We start from the raw sequence: 6,000 nt of genomic DNA, 5'->3' as shown, positions 1-6,000 counted from the left end.
TCTTCTTTTAGGTCTGTTAATAAACTTCTTTATATTCTTTCAAGTTTGGTGCCTGTTTTGCATTTCTCCTAATTCTTATCTCACAGCAGATAAACAGTAATGAGTATTTTGGACCAAACCACTACACTAAATTGGTGTTTCTGCCCGGTTACAAACCAAACCCGCGACAATTCTGTATCTAACTGAAGATGTCTCAGACTAGACTTTACATAAGCATGTTATAATTGCAGAAACAATTAATAGACCCATGTGAGTTATAATTGGAACACTTGCACTATTCTCACAGCTTTTAAAGTGCAATTTGGATAAAATCTCTTACTTTAATTTAGCTGTAAATCAGGTGTTACTCTTCACAGTTTTAGTTCTTGTACAGTCTCCCGGGCTGGTATTTAGACTATTTTAATCCTCTACTGCAAGGAGTTTAAGCGATTGTAAATGTCATATTTATTTCTGGAGCACTCACTCCTGTAGTAGTATAAATACTCAAAATGTGTTTACAAGGAATTAATGTACTCAAATTTCAATCTGATCAGAGCTACCAACAGAGTGTAGGAAGTGTTCTCTCTTTTTCACCCTACAACTTTTCTCTACTTACAACAAATTTGGGCATTTTTGGGTAGACCATATAAGAATTTTTCACCTCAGTTGATTCAAAGAAAATGTCCATTATTACACAGGTTCAGTAACATAGGATAGCAAGTTGAAAGGGCCCAGGCTGTATTCTAGCGCACCTCATATACTCAAAGCCATGTTGCTCAGGACTGTGTCCAGTTGAGTTTTGCATACCTCAAAGCATGGACACTCCACAACCCCTTTGGCAACCTGTTCTATTGCTCAGTTGTGCTTACAGTAAATCCATTTTTTTTCTTACACTTAAATGTAATTTCTTGGTTTTCTTTTTTTTTCCCTTTGTTTTTTCAATTTATGCTCAGAGGCTCTTGTCTTGTCAAGGGCACCACAGAGAAGAGTCTAACTTCATCTTTTTTAATATCCACCATCAGGTATTTATACACACTGGTAAGATCCCCTGTGAACCTCCAGGTGTCAGAGACTGAAATATTATATTTTATGACTTAAACATTTTCTTAAAAGACTTTTAAAACTGTATTACAAAAGCTGTAGAGAAGACTACGGGACCCTGAATGGGGCCCTGAGGCCTGACACTGCTCACTGATGAAGATAAGATAAAGTAACAACTCAGGGCTGGGGACATTCACTGAGCACAGGCTTAACATTCCAAGATGAGGACCACAGCCCCAGGGCTATCACCTGCCAGGCTCCCACAGACCCTCCACCAAAGGGCGGGGGGAGGAGAGGCTTTGGGTATCTTGGAAAAGCCTCTGGTCAGAGGCACAGTGACTGCCCATCCTCCACTGTGCAGAGGAGCCCAGCTGAGGGGTCCTCACTGGGGGGGGGGGAACCTTATCCACAGCAGAAGGGGGTGACATGGCCCATCACAGGGCCCCCCTCAAAGGGGTCCCCAGACCCTGCACCAGAGCCCCAGAGACGATGCAACAGACCCTTGTGTTGCAAGGGACAGTGTGTCAAGCCAGCCCCTGCAAGAGAGGCACATGGGCGTTCCCACCTGGCCCAAAGTGTATATTAATCCATGGGATTCTGTACTCTGTGGCGTGTGGTGTGGTGGCATGACATGGTGTGTGGCAGTGTGTAGCGGCATGGCCACAGCAGCAGGGGACCCTCACCACCATCAGACCGGATGGAGGGGAGCAACGAGACGTCGTTGGGACCCTCGGATGGGTGATGTGCTTCCACCTAACCCCTGTCACCTCTCCCTGTTCCCCCACCCCCCACGCACACTTCTTTTTTCCATTTCTTTCTCTCTTTCTTTTATCTTCCCTTCTCTTTGCCTCTTTTACTATTAAATAAAATACATCAATTTTTTGGCATCAACATCTAACCTCGTTTGATTTTAATCTTGTTTCTGGGAATATTTTGAACCTTCTAAGTTCCTTCCGGTTTATGCTCAGAGACTTAGCTTGCTTTGCTTTCCTGGGTCTAAACCGGATTGTAACACCAGGTTAAACAATCCCAGCTCCCTCTCTGACCCTGTGTATCAGATGATCTGATGACTTACATGCTTTTGTGTCACTTCACTTGTTTCCATCCACTAATACCAAGCTGTTTTCCTAGAATGACATGGCATTTAGATGATCCTTCTGAAGTGATATAACTCTCCTCTTTTGCTTACCTTTTGAAAAGTAGGAGACATGAAAAGAAAATCTCTAAAAGCAAGCAGTGTTGCAAGAGGAAAAGATAGCCTGCCAACATAGGTTCTCTAATGCTACTCTAGGTAAATATCAGTCACCAATCAGAGTGAAAATTATTGTGTGAGGAGGATGATGTTGAACTTCCCTCCTTCCCTGGTATGTTAGTTCGTCATTTATCAAGGTTTAGATCCTACAAAGACTTACCGTCTATGTATATCTGGATACTTACTTTGAAGGCAGATGTACTGAAGATGTATGCCTGTAAGTTTTCTCACCATGGAAGAAATCAATCAAACCTTGTCATTCTTAAAGTCAATAGCAAAAGTCTTGGTGAACTGAGAGTCGCCAGGACTTTCTGTTGTTTTCTCCTTTACTGAACCAACTATTTGCAGTAACTACTAGAAACAATGTCACTTCCTTTCACTTCTCTTGAGTGCCCATTAATATACCGCCGATTTTATTGCTGTTAACTGTTAACATCACTAACCTTTCAGGTTGCCATTGATTTTTTTCTGAGTTGCTATCATCCCAGAGTTTTACCACTGGAATTTCTAGTCCACAGATAGGAAACTGGGAGGAAATTTTTGTCTTTCCCAGAATATGCCCAGATGGGAGCTTGGTAACTGGAGAGCTTATTAAGCTCAATGACAAAGCTGCTTAGCTCCACAGTCAAGGGGGTGGTGGAATTGTAAGGCATCTGGAAATCATTTGTCTTATTTATATCAAAGCTTTTTATGGAGTCAGCATTGTGCTGTAGAGCATCCAGATACTGAAGAGTCAGCGTTCCAACATAAGACTCTCCTAGTAAAATATTTTCAGCTAAATCTACCACCTCATTGCATTGAGATAGAATTATTACAGACATGTATTTCATGAACTGTGCAGTTCATGAGCAATGAAATTTTAATCCAGCTGCACAGTAATTTTCAGAACTGTGAGGATTTCATCTTAACTTTATATCCCTGCCACCTTGAATCCTGGCACATGCCTATGGAGAGAGATCAATTAGATTTACTGTTAGCTGACATGGCAAGACATGAGAATAAGAGGAACAAAGTTAGCTAATCGGGAAGTTTAGGGATTAAACCAGACATTTCCAAAGTTCTTATCCATTACTCTCTGAAAGAGAAAATGGTATGTTGTGCACACAGCTTGAATACACTAATCAACAGTTTTCTGGTTGAGAATTGCACTAATGAAAATAAATTTCAAGTGACATCTTAGCTGGAAACATCAGTGTATGTGTCTAGGCCAGACAAATTCATTTAAAATGTAGGCAATGGGAACAAATACCAGCTGTATCTCCAGCCCTGCACAAATAGCTAAATAAATAAAATGGTTTGCTAGGGGTTTCCAAAGTGTCCATGAGCATCACCTGTTTTGATTCGATGAGGTGGCTGTCAAGTCATGGTGCTCTCCAGATGACTTACTGAGTACCACCAGGTGCCCAAAGCACATCCTCAGTGCTCGTAGTTGTGTTGTCATGGGCAGGATGACCATTTTGGACAGAATGAGCAACACATCAGTTTTTAACATGAATCTGGAAACCTGCCCAGATTACACACCTGTTTGTGTGACTTTCACCTCAAAGGGAAAGTAAGGCGCTTTTAGAACTCCTATATAGTTTTTCTTGAGCATATGCAATCATAATCAATAATTGTGACTTCTTTCCTTGCTCTCCCCTTCTCCAGAAATCCACCCTTCCATCTCCTTTATCATGCTAATACAGAGTTCAGCTGAGGACTGGCTGAGGTTACACATACATACATGAGTGGAAGAGCTGTAAACTGTTGATGTACCAACAAACAGCAGTTCTACTGACCCAGCTGTAGAACCTGTTCCTTACTGTACGTGGGTAGAGACAAAGGAGAAAGACCAGGGTTAGCTTCTCAATCAATATATTGCTGTCTATTCTTGCAGCCCAACTTATATATCTTGTTTCTACTGTTCTATCTTCTTTTTCACATCTCTCAGATTGATTTGGTTTTTGCCTCACTCATCTATTTCCTCCTTTTTTTTCCCCCTTTTGTATACTGAGTTTTAAGGTGTGGTTAATGCTTTCTGCAAAGCTATTTTTCATTCTTGTCTTGAACCTAGGAATGTTGGCAATTGCAAGTTTTTTGTTTGCGTTTCAGGTATTTACATCAAAAATATAAGTGTAGATTTATAAGTAGGTCAGCTTGTGGATACATTGGTGCTTATTGATAATTCCTGATGGACTGCACCATGCAGATCCTGCCTTTTCCGTCTCCATATCTGCAAAAGATGTCATTTAAAAGTGCCAATTTAAAGTCTTGCATTCCTTTAACAAATGATGCTACTTTTCAAGTTTGTGGGAAGTTTCTCATGTAACTGAGGCGGACAGCTGGGAAGAGTGGAGTTGCTCATGGTTCTACCCATAGCAGCCTTCATTTCAGAAGTGTTTCATTTGGATTTTTTATGGGGAACCTAGCATTTATGTCCCAGTTTTTATGCCCCTATAAATTTTACCTATACAAGAATCATCCTGTGTTTGCAGGATGACATGAATTTGTGTGTGTGGGCAAACCAGATCCCAGTCAGGGCATATCTGAGCTTCTACTCGACTGCCTAAAATTGGTCTACAGGATTAAGTCATCCAAAAGTATGGGACAGTGATTCTGTTGTTGTAAGCTCTGATGGGTTGAACGAGGCTGGATACCAGGTGCACACCGAAACAGCTCTATTATCCCCTCCTCAGCTGGGCAGGGGAGAAAAACTGTAGTGATATATATACTCTTGCAATGTATAAAGCCATCTTCTTTGTCTCTAAAGAGCAGAATTTCTTTCATTCAACAGCCTGTATAGTTGCAGACTAGGAAATCTGTGACAGGGAAAATTTTATTTCCTGGACACGTTCCCTATATAGCTCTCATAATCAGAAAAGACTCTCTTGAATTGTAGGGTGAGCCTGGAGCACCTTATTTTTAAAATATTGATTACTTTGTCTTCTGGGGATTTGTCAATTCTTTTTTAAACTCATTTTTGTGCTTGGCCTCCACATTCCATAGGAATGTGCATTGCAGTTACCCTTCCTTTTGATGGAAAAGAAATTCTGTTAATTAAGAAATTCTGTTAATTTGTTTTAAACTTGCTGTGTGATGATTTCATTGATCATTCACATCACATGTTCTTGTCTCAGAAGAAACAGCAACAATCATTCCTGGCTTAGTTTCTCCTCATCAATCAAAGCTTTATTAACTTCTAACATACTCATCTTTTTTTTTTTTTTCTTTGTATTTTTTTCAAAACTAAACTATATAGTTTTCCACACATCTGATCACTCTTATATTTTTGTTGTTTACCATCACTCTTCTAATTCTTTTGCATGTTCTTTGTACGTGCTGATCAGAATTAGGCATATCATGGCTTAAGCAGTGTCAGATTGACACTCGTGATTGCTATTTCTTTTTAAACAATTGAAAATGTTCTATTTGCCCTTCTTTGGTAGAACTTTGAATTTTTGAAGGGCTCAGGAAGACGAGATATCTTTTTAAATCAGTATCAGTAGAGTAGGACACTGTAGATGTTAATGTTTTTTCCATGTGTGTTATATGCACTTTTCTATATTTAATTTAACCTGCTCCTGCTTTTATCACTGTATTATCTCTCAGCCCCTTTTCAGTACACTTCTTTAAGCTTATATTTTGATGATCCTGAATAATTCCTATCTTCACAAGTCATGCCTTTTCCCAGATCATATATCAAGATATTGAAGTGAGCAGGCTCATATATTGTCCTCCTGGTAACTGCC

This window comes from Corvus kubaryi, unplaced genomic scaffold (genome assembly GCF_017639235.1).
Source record: "Corvus kubaryi isolate FWS band 111438036 unplaced genomic scaffold, C.kubaryi_AGA036_p1.0 68, whole genome shotgun sequence".
In the NCBI taxonomy this organism is placed as follows: Eukaryota; Metazoa; Chordata; class Aves; order Passeriformes; family Corvidae; genus Corvus; species Corvus kubaryi.
The sequence above is the reverse complement of the archived record's forward strand: the minus strand, read 5'-3'. Positions refer to the sequence as shown.